This window comes from Chrysemys picta, chromosome 16 (genome assembly GCF_011386835.1).
Source record: "Chrysemys picta bellii isolate R12L10 chromosome 16, ASM1138683v2, whole genome shotgun sequence".
Lineage (NCBI taxonomy): Eukaryota > Metazoa > Chordata > Testudines > Emydidae > Chrysemys > Chrysemys picta.
This window is the reverse complement of record NC_088806.1, coordinates 6828936-6853630: the sequence shown is the minus strand read 5'-3', so window position 1 is coordinate 6853630 and position 24695 is coordinate 6828936. Positions and strand designations below refer to the sequence as shown.

The window sequence follows — 24695 nt, the reverse complement described above, 5'->3', positions numbered from 1 at the left end:
TCAAAGCTAAGTTGATTGTATCTAGTTTGCATATCAATTCAAGCTCAGCAGTTTCTCAATGGAGTCTGTTTTTGAAGCTTTTCTGTTGCAAAATTGCCACCCGCAGATCTGTCATTGAGTGACCAGACAGGTTAAAGTGTTCCCCTACTGGTTTTTGAATGTTATGATTCCTGATGTCAGATTTGTGTCCTTTAATTCTATCTCCCCATGTAAGTATTCTCACACCTTTTATTCTCACAGGGCCTTTCTCAAGTATAATGGCACGTAATTCGTTGTTTAAAGATTGCGGCCATGCGCAATGTCATCTATATCCCATGCTAGTACAGTTTCAACTGTTGTAATTTCTTGCTTTGTGTCTGCATCTGTTTCAAATGATTGTTCCGTGTGTTGTTGTGTTTCTTGAGCTTTGTCTGCATAAAAATTTTCTTCACGCAGCGCACAGTCAACTTGTGGAACTCCTTACCTGAGGAGGTTGTGAAGGCTAGGACTATAACAGTTTTTAAAAGAGAACTGGATAAATTCATGATGGTTAAGTCCATTAATGGCTATTAGCCAGGATGGGTAAGGAATGGTGTCCCTAGCCTCTGTTTGTCAGAGAATGGAGATGGATGGCTGGAGAGAGATCACTTGATCATTGCCTGCTGGTCCACTCCCTCGGGGCACCTGGCATTGGCCACTGTCAGTAGACAGGATACTGGGCTAGATGGACCTTTGGTCTGACCCGGTAAGGCCGTTCTTATGTTCTTATGTTCTTAAGTCAGCACAGAATCATCTCATCTAGATTAAGGTAGCACAGAAATGTTACAGAAGTCCTATTGTGCCTTATTCTTGTTTGGAAAGACGTTAGCGATAGCAGCACATTTTGGGCAATGCCAGAAATACATGATAAATCACCGCCTCTAAAGTTCCATCAAAAACTGACATTTTCACAGTTCTAGCATGATCTGCTGCACAGATTCTTCACAAGGAAGTGTCCCTGGCCTTTTTAACTCATATTAACCATGTATTTACTTTATGAAAGTTGGACAAAACATTATGAAAACATAAGACATTGGCTGCCCAAACTTTGGACTGGCAAAAGCTATACTGACTCACTGGGGGGAAAAAGCAAGAGAATCTTAGTACAACATATGGTCACTCTACACACTAGTAAGGAGATGAGCATATTACAGTTGTTGGAGGGCTCTATTTAGCAGTAACAGGGCTATAGGAAAGTCAGTCATCATTTTTTGTTTCTCTAATGAAAACTGGCGCACTCCCTGCCCCAAACCAAATTTGTCACAAATAATTGTCAACAACTTAATTTTCTGTTTTTGGCTAAGATATTGATTTAAAACAAAATATATCAAAATTGGATTCAGGATTGTTAGCAAGCATTTTTGGCAAACAAAGTTGTTAAATGACAATCTAAATGGCAACGCAGTACTGCTTTCATGCTTGGCTCACCCCCAGGCTGCTGGTCCAACAGCTGCAGTAGAGGAGGAGATAGGTGGAAAGCTGCAGGACCCCAAAATCCACCTCTTGGGGTGCAGAGTGGCAACAGCAGCAGCAAACCCTCAGGTCCAAACACACACCACTGGGCACCACCGCCAGCACCATGGACCATGGTGAAGTTAGCACAGCATCTGATCTCAGGGACGGGGCACAGCAGCTGATCCTGCCCTGCGCAGCTCCCCCTGGATGAGATGGATCTTTGCAAGCCCGGGGAAAAGATGCACTCCCCAGCTAGGGTGACCAGATGTCCTGATTTTATTGGGCCAGTACCGATATTTGGGGCTTTGTCTTATATAGGCACCAATTACCCCCCACCTAGGGTGACCAGACAGTAAGTGTGAAAAATCAGGACTGGGGTGGGGGGTAATAGGAGTATATATAAGAAAAAGACCCCAAAATTGGGACTGTCCCTATAAAAGTGGGACATCTGGTCACCCTAGCCCAACGCCCTGTCCTGATTTTTCACACTTACTGTCTGGTCACCCTATCCCCAGCCCAGCCAGCTGTGTGTGAACATTCCAATCCAGTCCCTATTGCTTGGGCTGGCTGCTGAGGAAGTAAGTCACTTTCAGTTTCACTTCCTCGGCACACAGCCAGCCAGCCCCCCCGAGCATCTTTACCCAACCAAGCCCTGATAGGGGAGGGGGAGAGAGGGGTGCTGTGGGGGGGAGGGAGGGAAATGGGGGGTGCTCCGTTGGGGGGAAGAATGCATGTTATGGGGGGCAACAAAGGATACTGCCAGAGCCACCCAACCAGCCTCACCTCACACTGGGGGAGAGAGTCAACTCACAGGTGAGTTCCTTCTCCCATCCCTTCTCAGAGACCCCAGCAGCCAATCCCCTCCCTCAGACTGTGCTGCAGGCAATGCATTTGGCTCTCTCTAGGACCCAACCCTGCTCTTACATGCTCCACTGCTTCCCATCCCTCCTGGCTCCCGGCAGAGTGGTGCCCCAGACATACTGGTACCCTACGCAGCTGCCTATGCTGCCTATGGCTTAGGACGGCCCTGGGTCCTAGACTACGAGGATCCCATTGTCAGCGTACGCCGACAGGACCAGCCACAGCTTTGGGTCTCAAAGCACCAACCCCATCAACCTCAGGCAGAGGAGACAGAGGAAGGGCTTGATTGCCAGAGCGTACAGCTGACCCGAGAGGGGACACCCCTGCCGTACTCCTCACCTGAAGCTGACCGGCTCGGTCAGGGTCTAGTTGAGCCTGACCAGACACTCTGCGGAAGCGTACAGCACCTGGAGAAAACCCACAAACTGGGGTCCAAAGCCAAACACTCGCAGAGTGCTCAGGAGATACCCGTGGTCCACCCTGTTGAACGCCTTCTCCTGATCCAGGGACAGGAGGGCAAACGACATACCATCCCTACACCCTAGTTCCAGGAGGTTCCGGACCAGATACAGGTTATCAAATATGGTGCGGTCTGGGACGGTGTAGGTCTGGTCTGGGTAGAGCACATCCGCCAGCATGAACCCTAGCCGCATTGAGATGGCCTTCACCATGACTTTGTAGTCTGCGCTGAGGAGCGAGATGGGACGTCAATTCTGTAAGTCGCGGAGGTGCCCCTTCTTCAGCAATAAGGCAAGCACGGCTCGCCTGCATGAAAGAGGGAGGACCCCGTTCCGCAAGGACTCGGCCCAGACAGTGACTAGGTCTCGGCCGAGGACGTCCCAGAACACGTGGTAGAACTCCAAAGTCAGCCCGTCCATGCCTGAAGATTTATTGATGGGCATGTGACGGAGGGCTTCCGAGAACTCAGCCAGAGTGAGAGTTAGCTCTAGCCGGTCATGGTCACCTGCGCTGACTGTCGGGAGTCCGTCCCAGAGCACTCTGCAAGTGTTAGAATTGGTCGGATCTGGGGAAAAAAGATTTGCGTAGAAGGCCCTGGCCCTCCCACACATCTCTGCCGGATCCGTGAGAGGGGTGCCGTCCTCTGCCAAGAGGCAGGTGGCGTGCTTCTTGGCCCCCCCTCTTTTTTTCCAGGGCATAGAAGCAGCGGGAGCTGCAATCCATTTCCCAAAGGAGAGGGATGAGGGATCGAACAAAGGCTCCCTGGGCCCGATGGTCCTCGAGGGCCTGGAGCTCCTCCTGCTTCTCCTGGCATGCTCCACAGAAGGATGGATCCTCGGGGCTGGCAGCCAGACACCTCTCCAGCTTTAAGACCTCCCATTCCAACTGCTCTATCGCTGCATCCCTCCGTTGGCTGGCGCCCTGGGTGTAGTCGCAGCAGAAGAGCCGGGCGCGTACGTTCCTCACGTCCCACCACCACCGCGCCAAGGGAAAGGTGCGCCTCTGCCCTTGCCAGGCCAGCCAGAACTCCTGGAAGGATGTCACAAAGCCCGCATCCTCCAGCAAACTGTTATTAAAGTGCCAATCGGCCGGACCTGGTCTCTCTGCGCAGAGAGAGGCCGTCACAGTGGCAAGATGGTGATCTGAAAATGGGGCCAGCCAAATGCTGGAGGAGTGGGCCCATGAAAGGTGGAAACGTGACAAATAGACGTGGTCCAGCTGAGAGTGGCGTGACCGATGGGCGTCCACCTGGATGAAAGTAAATGTCGAGACGTCGTCTGGGTGGTGGTCGCACCAGACATCCACCAGAGAGTGATGTTCGACAATCTCTCGGAGGACATCCGCGGCGGCCAGGCACTGCTCGGTCCCTGAGCGGTACCACTTCTTGAGGGTGGTGTTAAAGTCCCTGCCCAGGACCAGGCGCTCATGAGGATCTAAGGAGCCAAGGAAGGCAGACGCCTGCTGAAAGAAATGCAACCGCTCTGGGACCGATGTCGGGGCGTAAACTTTGACGAGATTGACCACAAGCCCCTCCATGCGGACCCAGAGGTGCAGCAGGCGAACTGGCACAGCCTCAGCGACCCCCAGCACTTCAGGCCGTAGGTTGGGGGAGAACAGGGTCACCACTCCAGCTGTATGAACTGTGAGGTGGCTAAAATAGACCCTGTCCCCCCACTCCAGCCGCCAACTAGCTTCAGCGGCCGGATCCGTATGGGTCTCCTGCAGGAAAACCACAGAGTACCCCCCTCCTGAAGGAAGGAGAGCACCTGGCACCTGCAGAGACCCATCCTACAGCCCCAGGTGTTCAATGTAGTGAAGATGACAGGGGGCATGAGGAGGGCTGGGGGGATCCTTGCCGGCAGACTCCATCGGGCCATCCAGCAAACCATCATCTATCCCGTAGGTGAGTAAGGAGTCACGGGAGAGGCGGACCCACTGGTAGGCCGCGGTGGCCTGCTTCCCAGTCCTTGTACCCTCCGCCATGAGGGCCCTCGTGGCCCTGAGGATTTGATGAAAATCTCCCCATCGCTGGAGAGCGAGCTGTACCTTGTTGCGGGAGCCACGGACATCTTCAAGGAACTCCCACAGCTCTTCTCGCAGCGTATGGAGGGATGGGGTTACTGATCTTTGGCTTTACCCTGGTGGGGCCCCATCAAAGCCCCATGGCCCACTGAGATGGGCAGGCAGGGGGCAGACCCCCGACGTGGCTCCCGATGGGCCAGCGCCACATGGTCCGCCTCGCTCCCTGGTTCAATATGGAGTGGCGGAGGAGAAATCGCAGCCCCTATTGGGTCGGGACAGGGAAATACAAAGGCTGCTCCCTGGGGGTCATCCTCTAGGATGTGGAAGGAGTCGGCCCCAGGGGCGGCAATGGCATCATGGGAGGTGGAGGGGATAAGGACAGGGCTGGCATCAGGGACAGGGCAGAGGTCAAGAGTAGGGGCAGGGCAGGGATCAGGAGCAGAGTGGGGGAGGAGGACAGAAGCAAGATCCTGAGCCCCAGTAGCTGGGCCACTGGAAGGTGGCCCCTCTCGGTTCAGCTCAGAAATCTGGGGGTTGGGAAGGGGACCCTCAATGATGCCGGGCTCAGACTTTATGGCTGGTGTTGCAGCCACAGCATCAGGAGATGGACAGTCTTCAGTGGGGTCCCCGCCTGGGAAGGAGGCCGATTGCCCCACACCTAAGAGGGACACCCCATGGGAATAGGGTCCCAGCCGCATGGCACTGGCCATCGCCTCAGTAGGCTCGGCGGCCGTCAGTGGGGTGCCACCTGTGGCCAGGCAGATGGAAGAGCCATGGGGACCCTCAGAGGTGGGAGCAGAAGCAGCAGTTAGGGGAAGGGAGCATGGGGAAAGGGAACCCAGGGTGAGGTCACTTAGCTCGAGGCCAGCTGGCAGAGGGTCGTCCTCCCCCTGGGTGACTGGGGTCAGACCCAGGGCCTCGATCTCCTCATAAATGGAGGGGAGATCACCTTCTACCACCCCAGGGTTCTCCCCGCTGGCAACCGAAGTGATGCTCGCTTCGGGGTTCGCTGGGGCCTTAGGTGGCATGGAAGGCATCCATCAGGGGTCTTTGAGGGAAGGGACTCCAGAGGAGGGACGGTACTACCCTCCTGTGCTGCCACGTCTTCCCCAGCTGGCACCGGTGGACAAAATTTCACCTGGGGACAAAGGGGAAGGCTTGGCATTGGTGCCCCCCTTCCTGGTCTTCCAGGGGGCTTCCTCATCGATGGGAAGGAGCAGAGCTCGAACTTTCCACTTGCCCCATTTCCCCTGTACTAGGACCCAGCCCTCCATGGCATCATCTGGGGGCTGGTTAACAGGGGTTGGGGAGCAAGGGTGATGGCTCGGAGACTCGGGGAGACAATGGAGGGGCAGCATGAGGGAGGGAGGATTCTCCCTGGGGCAGGCCCTCTCCCATGCCTCTCCCATCCCCGCCGCACCCTCCTCCACAGGCCCCGCCAGATTGCAGACAGCGGAGGCGGAGCTCTCCCACTCATCTGGGCGCACTGAGGGAGGAACCCCTTGGGCCTTAGCGGGAGCAGTGGTAGACTGGGAAGGAGGAGGGGCAGCTCCGGGCGCCGGGCATTCAGGGGCACCGGCGATGACGGGGCCAGTGCCCTGCCGGGGCTCAGGGATCCCGGATGCTCCTCCATGCTGGGCCAAGCAGCAGTCCCTCCGGACGTGTCCCATCACTCAGCAGAGGTAGCACCGGGCCTCCCCTGTGGAATAATGCACCCGGTAGTGGGCTCCCTGGTAGGGGACTAGAAAGGACCCCTCGAGTGCCTCTCTGTCATGTGCCGCGGGCGGCAGTTGAAGCTGCACCTGCCGGCGGAATGAGAGGACATGACGGATGGCGGGGTCTTTGCAGCCCAATGGAAGAGGGCTGATGACAGAGATTGGTCGCCCCAGGATAGAAAGAGCAGGCAGCGGGGCGGCATTGGGCAGGAAGGGAGGGACGGAGGTCAGGACTAACCGGACACCCAGGTCTTCCAATGGCTCCAGGGGGACGAACATGCCCCCCAATGCCAGGCCCTTCTCTACCACCTCCTAGGCGGTGGCCTTCAATGCTAGAAAGAAGATGACCTTTCCATACATTTTGGAGGCCGCCACAGTGGCCGTGGGCCCCACCACCCTCTCTAATGCCCGCATGTAGGTCTCCACGTGGGGCGAGGCGGGCACCAGGAGGCAACGGACGCCATGCTTCCTGGTCAAGATGGGGAAGGGGCCCCGCCACTATAGATGGTAGCGGAGGCGGTGGTCAGAGGAGATGATGTAGCAGCAGGAGGGGGGCCGCCGCCACCTGGGCGTATGCCCTGGGGGCCGGGGGAGGGGCACCCACAGAGCTAGTGGAGGGAGCAGCAGAGAGGGACGCTGCGGCCGGTGGTGGGGCTGCGGCAGTGGGGGCAGCCCCTGCCATGGAGGGCCCAGTCTTTTTAGCGGGGCCCTTACCCTTCTTCTTTCCCTGACCTTTCCTGCTGGCTGGGGGGGCTCCCCCAGAATCAGAAGGAGTGAGGGACGTGGCAGCAGAAGAGGTCTCCCCAGTACTCGCCGCTGCCGCCTCCCCAGCGGGGTCGGTAGCAGGTGGTTCGGCAGCAGCGGTTGAGGTAGAGGTTTGGGGAATGGACACGGGGGCAGGTGGAGGAGGGTCAGTGTGAGAGGTCTCACCCACCATGTCCCCCGCCATAATGAGAGTGGGGAGGGGGACAAAGAGCGAAGGGGGTAGGGAAGGGAGGCAACCACTCCTCCCCATTAGGCTGCAGGCAGGGGAGGAGGGCACCAAAAGGGGAGGGCTAAACGGGCGGGGGGGTATCAGTCACCAACTCGAGATGGAATTCTGGCTCCTCTAGCTGCACTAGGGGATCAGGGGTTATAACAGCATAAGGGGGTGCAGTGAACAGGGATAAACTCAAACAGGGGAGGACACAAGTGCATGGGAGGGGGCATGGGTGCACAAGGGGAGGGGCTAATCAGGGTGAGGGGGGGCCACAGGGGGAGGGAAACAATTAGGCTGGGAGTGGGGCAGAGGAACCAAGGGGCTAGCTTCAGGGCTGGGGCAGGACAATCAAGGCTGCAGAGGGAAACAGGCGGGGCAGACAAACAAACTGAAGCTGGGCTGGGGAGGGGCAAAGACTGCAGGGGCAAATGGGGTAGGCAGTAAGGGGTAAAGCTGGGGTCCAGTTGCAAAGGGGAAGGGGGTCAGTTCAAGGGGGGGAGCACCCACGAGCGCTTGCACTTAAATTCAATGTTTGGCTAGCTGCTGCTGCAGGCCCAAATGGTGGAAACGGGCATGGCAAGCCAGGCGAGCAGCTCAGTCCCAAAGGTAGGCACTCGAGACAGATGGTAAACAGCCAGTGGGGGTGGTGGAGGAGGTAGCGGTGGGGATGGTGGGGGCAAAGGGGGACACGGATGGACCAGGGGCAGGCTCCACACCACACCCTCGGTGTCCCCACAAACACAGTCCAGACCCCCACCACAAGAGCACAGTTCAAAAATTACTCAGTCCAGAAGCGCCCTCTCCACGGTGGTCTTCAAAGCCTCTGTGCATTCCCCCAGCAGCAGGTGGTCCTCTTCTTCTCCTCCTCAGGGCTCCAGCAGCTCCCCAGCAGCAAACACAGCAGCTCCAGGTGGTGGTCTGGTGGCCAGGCAGGAGAGACCCTGCTCAAATGGTCGTGGTGGTGGTGTCCTCAGCAACAAAGTCTGGAGCTGGGGTCCCTCACTCCCCTCCTCTGGGGAGGAGGCCAGCAGCCCCCTCCCCCATGGGCTGTAGTTGGAGTGACAGCAACAACTGAGGGTGGGGGGGGTCTACTAGCCAGCCGGCAAGCAGGTAACAGAGAAAGGGGAGAGTGGTGGTGTCTAGCTCAGTCAGGGGAGCAGCTGGAGCAGCAACAGCAGCACTAGCAAGGGCCCAGTGCCCAGCAGGAACAGCAACAGCAGTCCTCTCCCTCCTTCCCTCTACAGCAGAGTAGTCTTATTGGTAGCCAGGACCTCCCTCCAGCCTAAGGGGAGGATCCACAGGACCTGGATAACCAAGTAATTCTGGGGAACAACTAATGAAATAACAGGGATAGGAGTGTGGTCAAAGGGCTAAACAAAGGGAACCTGATGGGGACACCGAGCAGAGAACCCTGGACAGAGCCCACTGCTTCTCGAAGGCATCAAGGGAGCCAGCGGACACCGCCCAGAGGAACTCTGCCTGGATACGTGAGCGGACGGAGGAGCGGAAATAGGCCCCACAGTCACAGGAGACCCCGTCGGCCAACCTCCTCTCCCTGGTTTTATAGATGGCCATTTTAGCCAGGGTTAAGAGGAGATTGACCAGGAGGTCCCGTGACTTTGTGGGGCCTCGGATGGAGAGTGCGTAAATGAACAGGTGAGGGGAAAATTGCAACCAAAAATGTAATAATATATCTAAGAGGAGCCGGAATAGGGGCTGCAACCTGGAGCACTCTAGAGATATGTGCGCCAGGTTCTCCCTCACACCACAGAAGGGGCAGGTGTCCAGGATAGAGGTAAACTGCACCAAGTACATGCCCATGCTCACGGCCCCGTGAAGGAGCCACCAACTGATATCCCTGGCGGGCCTTGGAACCAGGGTGGAGTACAGGCTGGCCCACCAGGGTTCCTCACCCTCTGGAGGTGGCAGGAGGTCCCACCACTTTGTGTTGGGGCGGGACGCGAGGGTGAGGAAGTGAAGGGTATGGAGCACAAGTGTGTATAGATGTTTCTTTGGTGTAGTCTGGAACCGAACCGGCTGTAAATCGTGCAGCCGGCTCACGGTGAAAGGGCAGGGGGGTGATTGGGTCCACGGGGTAGGGGCCCAATGAAAAGGTCCGGAGGGCCTGGGGTAGACGGTGGGTGGGGCATACCCTTTCGCAGAACCCGGTCAAGGTAGGCCTGAACAGTGGGCGGTAAAGCAGCCTTCACTTCCTGAAGTACGCACCAGGGAGTGTGAGGTCTGAAGAGCCCCATGCGCTGAGGGAGCATCAGGGGATCCAGCCAGTCTCCCCAGTTGTAGTCCAGGAGGTCTCCGACTCTGGTGACTTCTCCCAAAACCAACCTCTGGCGCACCGCGGGGGACTCTGCCACCTGCACACGAAGCTGGGGTGTGTGTAGCAGGGGCTCCGTGAGGAGATCAGCACCCACGGTGGCCGCCACGGACCTGCTCATTGAAAAAAGCTTCCAGGTTCGGAGGAGGTCTTGGTAAAGACCGGCAGCCCAGAGAGGTCTCGCAGAAGACCTCTCAGATGGAGATAAAGGAGCTTTCGGTCATATCAGAGCCCTCGGAAGCGGTGCAGGAAGGCGTGTGCCAGTACTCTCCATGCCGGACTACCTGCACCATACAGGAGCCTCTGCAGGGCCTGGAGGTGGAAGAGATGGACCTGAGTGTGTAGGCACTTTAGGCCCTGCCCTCCCTCCTCCAAGATTGATTGAGCACCAGTGCCCTCCCTCGGAGGGAGAGGCACTGGAGTAGTCCTGTCCATTTCCGGAGCCGATCCATCACCCTGCCCTCTAAGCCTTGCCAGTTCTCTGGCAGAGATGGATGCATGGCAGAAAGGTAAATGCCGAGATAGAGCAGCGGACCCACGCTCCACTGGATGGCCTGAAGCGCGGGTGGGAGGGAGCTCGCCTGCCACCCGTCCCCGACCACCAGGCCAGAGCTCTTGACCCAGTTCAGCCGGGCGGAGGAGGCTGTCGAGTAGATGGCCTGGCAAACCTCCACCCGCGCCCAGTTGCCTGGGTCCTGGACCACAATGAGCTCATCGTCAGTGTATGCCGACAGGACCAGCTGCAGTTCCGGCTCTTGCAGCACCAACCCCGTCAGCCTCAGGTGGAGGAGACAGAGGAAGGACTCGATCACAAGAGCGTACAGCTGACCTGAGAGGGGACACCCCGTGCCTTACTCCTCGCCCGAAGCTGACCGGCTCGGTCAGGGTCCAGTTGAGCCTGACCAGACACTCTACAGAAACATACAGCACCTGGAGAAAACCCACAAACTGGAGTCTGAAGCCAAATGCTCGCAGAGTGCTCAGGAGGTACCCGTGGTCCACCCTGTTGAACGCCTTCTCCTGATCCAAGGACAGGAGGGTGAATGACAGACCATCCTTACACCCAAGCTCCAAAAGGTCCCGGACCAGATACAGGTTATCGAAGATGGTGCGGCCTGGGACAGTGTAGGTCTGGTCTGGGTGAACCACGTCTGCCAGCACGGAACCTAGCCGCAGCAAGATGGCCTTCACTACGACTTTGTAGTCCGTGCTGATGACCGAGATGGGACTATAGCAGTGTAGTCTTATTGGTAGCCAGGAAGTGCCCGCCCACTGCAAAAGAACCTCCCCCCAGCCTAAGGGGAGGATCCACAGGACTTGGATAACCAAGTAATTCTGGGGAACAACTAATGAAACAACAGGGATAGGAGTGTGGTCAAAGGGTTAAATGAAGGGAACCTGATGGGGACACCGAGCAGAGAACCCCGGACAGTGCCCACTGCTCCTCGAAGGCATCAAGGGAGTCAGTGGACTACAGCAGAGTAGTAAAAGGGAGATGTACTACTGGCCACTGGAGAAGCAGGTGTATGTTCCCTGACTGACCAGAGCAGGGGCTGATCTAGGCTAATGAGAACACCTGACCCCAATTAACCTGCTAAGAGTCAGGTGAGGCTGTTAAGCACCTGACTCTAATTAAGGCCCCTCTGATACTATAAAAGGGCTCACTCCAGTCAGGTCAAAGAGAGCCAGGGAGCCAGAGGAGAGGAAGTACATCTTTGGAGCTGGGAGCAAGGGACTAGGAGCTGAGAGTGAAAAGGCCTATTGCTGGAGGATTGAGGAGTACAAGCATTATCAGACACCAGGAGAAAGGTCCTGTGGTGAGGATAAAGAAGGTGTTGGGAGGAAGCCATGGAGAAGTAGCCCAGGGAGTTGTAGCTGTCGTGTAGCTGTTCCAGGAGGCACTCTAGTCAGCTGCAGTCCACAGGGCCCTGGGCTGGAACCCGGAGTACAGGGTGGGCCCGGGTTTCCCCCAAACCACCCAACTCCTGATCAGACACAGGAGGAATTGACCTGGACTGTGGGTTCTACCAGAGGAGAAGGTCTCTGGGCTGTTCCCTGACCCACATGGTGAATCTCTGAGGCGAGCAAATCCACCAATAAGTGCAGGACCTACCAAAATAGAGGAGGAACTTTGTCACAATATTCAGGCCTGCCTGTAAAGTCTATACTTTAAGAACTTAGGTGTATTTTTATCACTAAGCTAGTTACAGAGGTAAAAAAAAAAGAATCAAAATCACAGACCACCTGTGTATGGGTCTTCTCTCACTAGGATAGTCTGAGGCCTTGTTCTTAGGCTAAGGACTTTGGCTAAGCAGCAGGGGAAGCCATAAGCTGGGAAGCCTAGGGTCACATCCTCACATCCCAAACCAGTCACATTGAAATAAGGTGCTATTGGGCTGTTAGGAAGATGATCCTGTCTGGATAGTGCCCATCACCACCAGATAAAGAAACAGACCTTAAGATGGTTAAAGAAAATGTAGCTTGATAGCATCCTCTCTGGCCATAAATCACTTATCAATGGTCGTGGTTGTGAAACCCTCATTTCTGTACTGTTTTATCTTTATGGCCACCTGTGATGAACTGGGACTGTTCTTACTGTGGTCTGTGAATGCTGACAGGGGAGTGTGGCTAGGATAGTCTGCATTGGGGGATGGTAGACTGCCCGAAGGCGAATACCTGAGCGTGTAACATGAGAACCCAGGAAGGGGTTGGAGGCCAGGTGACACCTTGGCCCGGGAAACTGAACAAAGGCTGTGGGAGGGGTCGCTGAAGGCAGGGTGTTGGAAGCGGGCTGGAGAGATGGCTGGGAGGCAGAGATGGCTCTGACCCCCCAAAGGGGGGGGAGCTGGGATGCCCTGGGACCCCAAGCTGGACCTAACTGAGGGGGGCCCTGTTGTCTGTGCCTGCAAGACCTGTCTTGGACTGTATTCCTGTCATCCAAATAAACTTTCTGCTTTACTGGCTGGCTGAGAGTCATGGTGAATCGCAGGAAGCCGGGGGTGCAGGGCCCCAATACTCCGTGACAACCACTTTTCTATTGTTAATCTGTCTGGTTCTCTAATTGTTTCTCTCTGCTGTATAATTAATTTTGCTAGGTGTAAGTTAATTAGGGTAGTGGGATATAATTGGTTAGAGAATTATGTTACAATATGTTAGAATTGGTTAGTTAAATTTCAGTACAATGATTGGTTAAGGTATAGCTGAGAATATTACTATATAAAGGGGATCAAAGAGGAGGGGAAAAGGAAATTGGAATCATGTTTGTTAAGGGGGAAACAGGAACAGGGAATGGGGACACAGGCAAGGCTCTGTGGCGTCAGAGCTGGTAAGAAAGACATGAGGTAAATGCCTTGCTGTGTCAGAGCTGGGAACGGAACACAGGGGAACAGACTCTATCGCGTACAGAGATAAGCCCAACTGGTGTGAAGGGCTTCGGAATATGCTTGCTTGGAAACTAACCAATAAACATGGCATTATCCCCACTTCAGACTTCTGGTCTTTTTGCTGCTTGCTGTCTGCGTGACAAGAACCAGGGAAGTGTGAGGGTGAAAGGAAAGCCCACTAACAAAACTGACATGACCTGAGAACCAACAGGTAAGCGTTTAAGGAAGGTTTTAAAACACTTTGGAATGGATCAGGGATTCCCACAAGGACTGATGAGGGGGCAATGGTAAATACACATTTAGATCCTTTTCTTGTTTTATATCTTTTCCCCACTGGCACACTGTCATGGATCCATAGGAACTGTGCAATGCCCTGGCTTTTAAACAGTCCTTGGGAGGTGCCTCTTGAGTGCACTAGACCCCCAAGGGGTCCCACTCTTCCACAAGGATAGGCCATGTAGCTTCAACACCTGAGACTGAGGCCTGATCTACACTACGGGTTTAGGTCGACTTTAGCAGCGTTAAATCGAATTAAGCCTGGACACGTCCACACGACGAAGCACTTTCTTTCGACTTAAAGGGTCCTTTAAACCGGTTTCTTTACACCACCTTCGACGAGGGGATTAGCGATAAAACCGGCCTTTGCGGGTCGGAATTGGGGTAGTGTGGACGGAATTTGACGTTATTGGCCTCCGGGAGCTATCCCACAGTGCTTCATTGTGACCGCTCTGGACAGCACTCTCAACTCAGATGCACTGACCAGGTAGACAGGAAAAGACCCGCGAACGTTTGAATTTCATTTCCTGTTTCCTCAGCGTGGAGAGCACAGGTGACCACGCAGAGCTCATCAGCACAGGTAACCGTGATGGAGTCCCAGGATCGCAAAAGAGCTCCAGCATGGACCGAACGGGGGGTACGGGATCTGCTCGCCATATGGGGAGATGAATCAGTGCTAGCTGAACTCCGTAGCAGTAAAAGAAATGGCAAAGTATTAGAAAAGGTCTCCAAGGCCATGAAGGACCGAGGCCATAACAGGGACACACAGCAGTGCCGCGTGAAAATTAAGGAGCTACGGCAAGCTTACCACAAAGCCAGAGAAGCAAACGGAAGGTCCGGGGCAGAGCCGCAAACTTGCCGCTTCTACGCGGAGCTGCATGCCATTCTAGGGGGTGCAGCCACCACTACCCCAACAGTGTGCTATGACTCCGTCAATGGAGAAACACTCAGGGAAGACGGTTCGGGGAACGAGGAAGATGAGGATGGAGGTACTGTAGGTAGCTCACAGCAGCAAGGAAGTGGAGAAACCGGTTTCCCCAACAGCCAGGATATGTTTGTGACCCTGGACCTGGAACCAGTAACCCCCGAACTCACCCAAGACCCTCAGGGCACACAGGAGACCTCTGGTGAGTGTACCTTTGTAAATATTTGTAAACATTACACATGGTTTAAAAGCAAGCGTGTTTAATGATTAATTTGCCCTGGCAATCGCGGCCAGTACATCTACTGGAAAAGTCTGTTAACGTGTATGGGGATGGAGCGGAAATCCTCCAGGGACATCTCCAGAAAGCTCTCCTTCATGTACTCCAGGCCAGTAGCACGTAGTCTGGAATCATTGCATAACAAAGCATGGCAGCGTATGGTCCCGGTGTTTGCTGGCATGGAGACAATATCCATTCCTTATCTCTCTTTGTTATCCTCAGGAGAGTGATATCATTCACGGTCACCTGGTTGAAATGGGGTGATTTTATTAAGGGGACATTCAGAGGCGCCCGTTCCTGCTCCTCTGAACAGAAATGTTCCCCGCTGTTAACCACGCGGTGGGGGGAGGGGTGAAGTGATCATCCCAGAGAATCGTGTGTGTGTGTGTGGGGGGGTGGTTTACTTGGGTTTGTGCCGCATGTTAACCAGGAAACCGCAGCCCCTCCTTTTACATTGAAAACCCATTTTAAATGGACAACCCAATTCATCCTTGATATGGGAAATGCGCTGCTGTTTGAAACCTTTCCCGCATGTTAAGAAGGTTAAAAAAGCCAAAACACTGTGGCCTACCATGGCTGCCTGCAAGCCGAAATATGTTGCCTGGGGCACTGCGTGAGTGATCTCTCATATCAAACCGGCAGGCAGAGGAAAAATGCGACCTTGTAATCAAAGAGTGTACCCATTGTTCTCTAAAATGTGTCTTTTTTAACCACCTCTCCCTTCTCCTCCACCAGCTGCAAATGTTTCTCCTTCGCAGAGGCTAGTGAACATTAGAAAGAGAAAACGGAGGACGTGGGACGATATGTTCACGGAGCTGCAGATGTCCTCCCACGCTGATAGAGCACAGCAGAATGCGTGGAGGCAGTCAATGTCGGACATGAGAAAAGCACAATATGAACGAGAGGAGAGGTGGCGGGCTGAATGGCGGGAGGAAAAGAGCAAGTGGCGGGCTGAAGACGATAGGTGGCGTCAGCTTGCAGACAGACGGCAAGAGTCAATGCTCCGTCTGCTGGAGCATCAAACTGATATAGACTCATAGACTCATAGACTTTAAGGTCAGAAGGGACCATTATGATCATCTGGTCTGACCCCCTGCATGCTGCAGGCCATAAAACCGTCCCTACCCCTTCCCTGGACTCTGCTGCTGAAGTCCCCAATCCTGTTATTAGTGACTTCAATCGGCAGAGACCCTCCTGCTAGAGATCCCTGCCCCATGCTGCGGAGGAAGGCGAAAAACCTCCAGAGGCTCAGCCAATCTGCCCTGGAGGAAAATTCCTTCCCGACCCCAAATATGGCGATCAGTAAGACCCCAAGCATATAGGCAAGAGTCTCCATCCTGACCCCTTTTAGCCATTATGCTATTTACCTACCATTGCTTGGTTTTCCTTGACTACTATGTTTTACCATTAAACCATTCCCTCCATAAACTTATCTAACTTAATCTTAAAACCAGACAGGTCCCTCGCCCCCACCGTTTCTCTCGGAACGCCGTTCCAATATTTCACCCCTCTGACGGTCAGAAACCTTCGTCTAATTTCAAGCCTGAACTTCCCCACGGCCAGTTTATATCCATTCGTTCTTGTATCTACGTTAGTACTAAGCTGGAATAATTCTTCTCCCTCCCTTGTATTAATCCCTCTAATATATTTAAAGATAGCAATCATATCCCCTCTCAGCCTTCGCTTTGTCAGACTAAACAACCCAAGCTCCTCTAGTCTCCTTTCATACGACAGGTTTTCCATTCCTCTGATCATCCTAGTGGCCCTTCTCTGCACCCATTCCAGTTTGAGTTCATCTTTTTTAAACATGGGAGACCAGAACTGCACACAGTACTCCAAATGAGGTCTCACCAGCGCCTTGTACAACGGAAGCAGGACCTCCTTATCCCTACTAGATATACCTCGCCTAATGCATCCCAAGACAGCATTGGCTTTTTTCACCGCCAATTCACATTGTCGACTCATAGTCATCCTGCGGTCTACAAGGACCCCTAGGTCCTTCTCCTCTTCCGTTACTTCTAACCAATGCGTCCCCATCTTGTAACTAAAATTGTTATTAGTCATCCCCAAATGCATCACCTTACACTTTTGACTATTAAATTTCATCCTATTTCTGATACTCCAATTCAGAAGTTCATTCAAGTCTCCCTGCAAGATATCCCTATCCTCTTCCGAATTTACAACGCCTCCCACCTTCGTATCATCCGCAAACTTTATCAGCCCACTCTTGCAATCGGTTCCGAGGTCAGTTATAAATAGATTAAATAAAATGGGTTACAAAACCGAACCTTGAGACACTCCATTAGTAACCTCCCTCCAACCTGACAGTTCACCCTTTAATACGACCCGCTGCATTCTCCCCATTAACCAATTCCTTATCCACCTCTGGATTTTCATATCGATCCCCATGTTTTTCAGTTTAACCAATAATTCCTCATGGGGTACAGTATCAAACGCTTTACTGAAATCCAGGTATATTAGGTCCACCGCATTCCCCTTATCTAATAAATCCGTTACTTTCTCAAAGAAGGAGATCAGATTCGTTTGGCACGATCTGCCCTTCGTAAAACCATGTTGTAATTTATCGCAATTGCCACTAACCTCCAGGTCCTCAACTAGTTTCTCTTTCAGAATTTTCTCTAACACCTTGCACACTACAGATGTTAAACTAACAGGCCTGTAGTTACCCGGATCACTTTTTTTCCCTTTCTTGAAAATAGGAACCACATTAGCTATTCTCCAGTCTAACGGGACCACCCCCGAGTTTACAGATTCATTAAATATTATCGCTAACGGGCCTGCTATTTCCCACGCCAATTCCTTCAATATTCTTGGATGAAGATCGTCCGGTCCTCCCGACTTAGCCCCATTAAGGTGATCAAGTTTTGTTTCTACCTCGGATACGGTAATCCCCCATTCTGAACGCCCCTCTGTAGTGGTGCTAGTATCCCTAATCCCTTCATTGGCCTCATTAAACACCGATGCAAAATATTCATTGAGATATTGCGCCATGCCTAGATTGTCTTTAATCTCCTCTCCGGCAATAGTCTTCAGCGGTCCCACTTCTTCTTTCTTTGCTTTCTTCCTATTTATTTATGCTCGAGCATATGGTTGAGCTGCAGGAAAGGCAGCAGGAGCAGAGACCACCGCTACAGCCCCTGTTTAACCAACAGCCCTCCTCCCCAAGTTCCATAGCCTCCTCACCCAGACGCCCAAGAACACGGTGGGGGACCTCCGTCCACCCAGTCACTCCACCCCAGATGATCGCCCAAGCATCAGAAAGCTGGCCTTCAATAAGACTTAAAGTTTTAAAATGCAGTGTGTCCTTTTCCATCCCTCCTCTCCCACCCATCCCAGGCTACCTTGGCAATTATCCCCCTACTTCTGTGAGGAACTAATAAAGAATGCATGAATGTGAAAAAACAATGACTTTATTGCCTCTGCAAGTGGTGCTCGAATTGGGGAGGGGAGGGTGGGGTGGGGTGGTTGGTTTACAGGGAAGTAGAGTGAACCGGGTCAGGGGGGGGGTTGGAGGGTTCATCAAGGAGAAACAAACAGAAGTTTCACACAGTAGCCTGGCCAGTCACAAAACTCGTTTTCAAAGCTTCTCTGATGCGCACCGCGCCCTGCTGTGCTCCTCTAACCGCCCTGGTGTCTGGCTGCGCGTAATCAGCGGCCATGCGAGTTGCCTCAACCTCCCACCCCGCCATAAAGGTCTCCCCCTTACTCTCACAGATATTGTGGAGCGCACAGCAAGCAGCAATAACAATGGGGATATTCTTTTCGCTGAGGTCTGAGCGAGTCAGTAAGCTGCGCCAGCGCGCTTTTAAACGTCCAAATGCACATTCCACCACCATTCAGCACTTGTAGTTGAACAGGTCCTGACTCCTGTCCAGGCTGCCTGTGTACGGCTTCATGAGCCATGGCATTAAGGGATAGGCTGGGTCCCCAAGGATCACGATAGGCATTTCAACATCCCCAACGGTTACTTTCTGGTCCGGGAAGAAAGTCCCTTCCTCCAGCTTTCGAAACAGACCAGAGTTCCTGAAGACGCGAGCATCATGTACCTTTCCCGGCCATCCCATGTTGATGTTGGTGAAACGTCCCTTGTGATCCACCAGGGCTTGCAGCAGCATTGAAAAGTACCCCTTGCGGTTTACATAGTCGGTGGCTTGGTGCTCCGGTGACAAGATAGGGATATGGGTTCCGTCTATGGCCCCGCCTCAGTTTGGGAATCCCATTTCAGCAAAACCATCCACTATTGCCTGCACGTTGCCCAGAGTCACTACCCTTGATATCACCAGGTCTTTCATTGCCCTGGCAAATTGGATCACAGCAGCCCCCACCGTAGATTTGCCCACTCCAAATTGATTCCCGACTGACCGGTAGCTGTCTGGCGTTGCAAGCTTCCACAGGGCTATCGCCACTCACTTCTCAAATGTGAGGGCTGCTCTCATCTTGGTATCCTGGCGTTTCAGGGCAGGGGAAAGCAAGTCACAAAGTTCCATGAAAGTGGCCTTACGCATGCGAAAGTTTTGCAGCCACTGGGAATCGTCCCACACCTGCAGCACGATGCGGTCCCACCAGTCTGTGCTTGTTTCCCGGGCCCAGAATCGGCGTTCCACGGCATCAACCTGCCCCAGTGACACCATGATTTCCACATTGCTGGGGCCTGTGCCTTGTGAGAGGTCTATGTCCATGTCAATTTCCTCATCACTCTCTTCGCCGCGCTGCAATCGCCTCCTCGGCTGGTCCGGGTTTCGCCTTGGCATGTCCTGGCTCTGCATATACTCCAGGACAATGCGCGTGGTGTTCATAGTGCTCATAATTGCCGTGGTGATCTGAGCGGGCTCCATGATCCCAGTGCTAGCTATGGCGCCTGGTCAGAAAAAAGGCGCGAAACTAGTATCTGATGGACCAGGAGAAGGAGGGAGGGCGGGAGGGAGGGAGGGCCGAGTGACGACATGGCGTACAGGTACAGGAACAGGGAATTAAAATCAAGAAAGGTGGCTGTGCATCAGGGAGAAACACAAACAACTGTCACACAGAATGGTCCCCCCAAAGATTAAACTGAAAACCCTGGGCTTAGCAGGCCGTTGATTTCACGGAGGAAGGGGAAGCAAATGAATACAGAACAAATCTATTTTTTACATCTTAAGGTGGCAGCCGACGGTGCAGCATGAGTGACGACATGTACCCAGAACCTCCCGCGACACTGTTTTGCATCATCCGGGCATTGGGATCTCAACCCAGAATTCCAATGGGCGGCGGAGACTGCGGGAACTGTGGGATAGCTGTGGGATAGCTACCCATAGTGCAATGCTCCGGAAGTCAATGCTAGCCTCGTACTGTGGACGGGGTCCGCCGACTAGAGCACTTAGAGCATTTTATGTGGGGACACACACAATCGGCTGTATACAACCGATTTCTATAAAACCGGCTTCTATAAATTCGAACTAATTTCGTAGTGTAGACATACCCTGAGCCTCTGGCTTCAACACTCCTATTTCAACCTGTGAGCTCTGCCCAGCAGGTCCAGCTGAATGACACTCCTGTTCAGAGACATTCAATGAACAGAGCAAGTTTTTGCTGTGACACTGGCAGACTTTTAAAACATAGCAGGGTTTATTAGTCAACCAAAACACAGCATTGGAAAGTCCTTAGATTAGCACAGGGAAGCAACAAAGACAATATAGTCCATACTGGCCAATGGCCTTGAGCCCTGCTGCTGTAGAAAATGCTTAGGTTTCCTTTCACTGTGACTGTCCATTTGTCTTCGCTCCGGTAGAGCTCCCTGCGTCTGAGAGCCCAGTTCTTCCTGCTCCCAAAAACATAACGAGTCCATGTATACTTCACTCAGCCAAACAGAGATCCTTCCATGGACAGGTGACAATTATTCCCTTGTCTCTGTAGGGTATTCCACTGATGTAGGTTGGTACCAGCCAGTCCTTAATAACCCATTCACAGCACCCCATGATAGACACATGACAAAACACCTCATGTCGCCTGCCCATTATAATCATAGCAATACCAATCACAGAGGGAAACTGAGGTGTGTATTGGCATCATAGAAGTATCACCAAAATCCCCACCTCTATCACACACACAGTGCTCACAGCCCTTGGAGAGAAAGCAAAGCATGGGAACTGGACATTAGTCCAGTGAACACAGTGGAGGACAAGCTGCAATCTGCAAGCCCTGGTCAAAAAGGAGAGGCATGTGGGTCCCTACCCATAGAGAGGGACTGGCTAGAGGCCTGATACCTGACAGACCATTCCTTGAGCAGACCATGGAAGCAGGTCAAAGGCTTAGCTACCCCAGAACTGTGACATCACAAAAGCACATTCTGGGGAATTAGGAAATCTAGTGACTCAGGTGTAATGGGAGGGAGAATTAAACTCCCCCAGTGTGTGGAGAAGGCTGGGGAATTAAACACTAAAATTCAAGAGCAACAGCCTCTAATTATTCCGGAAAAGGAGATTGTAAGAAACAAGAACTGGGCCACGCAACCTCAGGAGGGACAGGCTTGAAGATCCAAGGAGCCTGGAGGGAAGACAGCTTCTGGCTGCTGCACATGGGGAGAGGGGGGACAAGACTCTCTCCAAACTCTCACTCCTGTTGACCCCGACCTGATTTTATGATCTATGACCTACTCTCATGTCTTGTGGGCAATTTTATACTCGCTAGAGGTAAAATCTGATTATCAGATTTGATAGACCCAGACCAGTTGGGAACAACAGAGTAGCAGAAGGGAGATATACTGTCCACTGGATATGTAGTTTTCTGTTCCCTGAGTGACCAGAGCAGGGGCTACTCCAGGCTAATAGACCACCTGACTCCAATTAACCTGCTAAGAGTCAGGTGAGGCAGTTAAGCACCTGACTCTAATTAAGGCCCCTCTGATGCTGTAAAAGGGCTCACTCCAGTCAAGCCAGGGGGAGCCACAGGAGAGGAAGTGTGTGAGAGGAACAGGGAGCAAGAGGTGTGCAAGAAGCTGAGAGTGAGTAGGCATACTGCTGGAGGACTGAGAACTACAAGTGTTATCAGACATCAGGAGGAAGGTCCGGTGGTGAGGACAAAGAAGGTGTTGGGAGAAGGCCATGGGGAAGTAGCCCAGGGAGTTGTTCGTGTCGTGCAACTGTACCAGGAGGCACTCTAAATAGCTGCAGTCCACAGGGCCCTGGGCTGGAACCTGGAGTAGAGGGCGGGCCCGGGTTCCCCCCATACCTCCCAACTCCTGATCAAACACAGGAGGAATTGACCTGGACTATAGCTTCTACCAGAGGGGAAGGTCTCTGGACTGTTTTCCTGACCCACAGGGTGAATCTGTGAAGCGAGCAAATCCGCCAATAAGCGCAGGACCCAGCAAGGTAGAGGAGGAACTTTGTCACACAGAGTATTGCTTATTACCTTGGAACACGTGTGGAGGGGCAAGAAGGTGATCATAAATAAATGGGTTATTAAGGGCAGGGACTACACTACAGCTGGGATCGATGCTCTGAGATCAATCCACCGGTGGTCGATGTAGCGGGTCTGGTAAATACCTGCCAAATTGAATACAGATCGCTCTCCAATCGACCCCTGTACTCGACCCCTGATAAGAAGAGTAAGGTAAGTAGACCCTGTGGTAACTCGACCTAAGGTACATCGACTCCAGCTACATTATACACATAGCTGGAGTTGCATAGCATAGGTTGACTTACTGCGGTAGTGTAGACACAGCATAAGCTTGCTACAGTTTAGGGCCTTATATTAGGTTGAGGCTTTGTGGGAGTAGTTATGCTGAAGTCTGGGATTTACCTAAATAGGCCTAAGGAGAGAATCCCAGGTCAGATATTTTGCACCCTCATTTTGAGAGACTAACAAGGAACCACAAACAGGTGCAACACACCACAGGATTCTGAAAGAAGGAAGTTTGGGGCGGGCTTTAGCAATTAGGTTGCTATGAAGTATCTCAGCCGTTGGACCACATTCATATATTGGAATGATTAATAAATAAGTGATGTAAATCATGTGTATTAATGCTTGATGCTTAATTATGGACTTCCCAAAGGCCAAATATGGGTTGGGGCACCTATTGACATTATTGTAATCAGAGTAAAGAAGCAGATATGGTATATCGCCTTCCTATTACCATAAGAAAGCGGAGAAAATACCTCTCCTAGTTACCATTTTTTCATTTTGTCGGGTCCCTGAGACAGTGTACACTGAAGCAGGGCCTCCCTTCTGATGGTCTCCCTTGCCCCTCAAACTTTGTTTCCAATGGTGTCCATAATTTGTAAGTGTCATAACTATAAAGGGAAGGGTAACAGCTCTCCTGTGTACAGTGCCATAAAATCCCTCCTGGCCAGAGACTCCAAAATCCTTTTACCTGTAAAGGGTTAAGAAGCTCAGGTAACCTGGCTGACACCTGACCCAAAGGACCAATAAGGGGACAAGATACTTTCAAATCTGGGGGGGGGGGAAGGCTTTTGTTTGTGCTCTTTGTTTTGGGAGTTGTTCGCTCTTGGGACTGAGAGGGACCAGACATCAATCCAGGCTCAACAAATCTTTCTGAACAAGTCTCTCCTATTTCAAACTTGTAAGTAAATAGCCAGGCAAGGCGTGTTAGTTTTCCTTTGTTTTCTCAACTTGTAAATGTACCTTTTACTAGAGTGTTTATCTTTGTTTGCTATACTTTGAACCTGAGGCTAGAGGGAGGTCCTCTGAGCTCTTTAAGTTTGATTACCCTGTAAAGTTATTTTCCATACTGATTTTACAGAGATGATTTTTACCTTTTTCTTTAATTAAAAGCCCTTTTTAAGAACCTGATTGATTTTTCCTTGTTTTTAGATCCAAGGGGGTTGGATCTGTATTCACCAGGAGTTGGTGGGAGAAGGAGGGGGAATGGTTCATTTCTCCCTGCTTTAAGATCCAAGGGGTTTGGATCTGTATTCACCAGGGAATTGGTGAAGAGTTTCTCAAGGCTACTCAGGGAAGGGAATCCATTTGGGAATGGTGGCAGCAGACCAGATCTAAGCTGGTAGTTAAGCTTAGAAGTCTTCATGCAGGCCCCCACATTTCTACCCTAAAGTTCAAAGTGGAGAAGCAGCCTTGACAGTAAGTATGCACAGTGCAAGACCTTCTTTATATATTTATCTTACTCTAATCGTTATGTGTATTGATTTTTGTCTATGATTTTAATTATAACTGTCTGCATTACATCAAGTTTCTGTGTGTTTCACCAAATTCCATCTTCTCCATTAACTTTGAGTAGCCATGTACCAGGACAAGCTGTACCCCAATATGTAATCTTATAGGTATAAAAATTGTACAGGCTACACTACCACCCAGTGACATCATCACTGGGGAGGTTATATGGTAATGGGTGGGAGAGGGAGGTCAAGAGTTAAAATAATAATATTTGTGGGGAAAATGTATAATGAAGTGAAACTGAACAGAAATACAACTGGAGTGTAGGCTCTAAAGCAAGAAGGCTTGGATAGGGATTCGAGGTTAAAGATCTGGGATCCCCAACAGCTCTAGATCCCCAAACCTCTCCTCCCTCCCACTGACCCACCCAGGCCACTTCCTGGGTGTCCTTCCTCCACACTCGCCTCCTCTTCTTCCCATTACTCTCAGCCATCACCACCTCCCGGCACCTTGGGAGCTTCTTGTGTTCCCGTCCTCGTCTCTCACTACCTCATCCCTCCCTGCTCCTTCTTACCTCAAATCTTGCACACATCCTCCCCATGTCCTGGCACCCCAGAATTATCTACTCCCCCCTTCTCTTCCCCTCCCACGGCTCTGTTCTCCCTTCATCCATGGGGTCCTGAATGGAAACATACGCTCTCCTATCAAAAGAGGAGCTCATCTGACTGTCACACAACCCATGCATGAGTCATACACCTATTTACTTAACTTAGAATTCTACAGGCAGTATATTTTCCTCTTAAAATGAGGAAAAGGCATGAAAGCTACAGTTACTAATGTAGTTATTAATGTAGCCAAGAA

At 52.3% G+C, this 24695-nt stretch overlaps 1 protein-coding gene across 3 annotated transcripts in view; it reads right to left on the bottom strand.

Annotated features, from left to right (window-relative positions):
• LOC101938704 (zinc finger protein 436-like) overlaps window positions 1-24695 on the bottom strand; it is a 61083-nt gene that overhangs the window by 8796 nt on the left and 27592 nt on the right. Inside the window, exon 5 of one of the 3 annotated variants that reach the window (XR_010593146.1) lies at window positions 14669-14948. The exons of the other annotated variants lie outside the window; for them this stretch is intronic. The gene's annotated coding sequence lies outside the window, so the exon portion shown is untranslated. Of the gene's footprint in view, window positions 1-14668; window positions 14949-24695 lie in introns of those variants that run through there. 3 annotated transcript variants of the gene reach the window in all.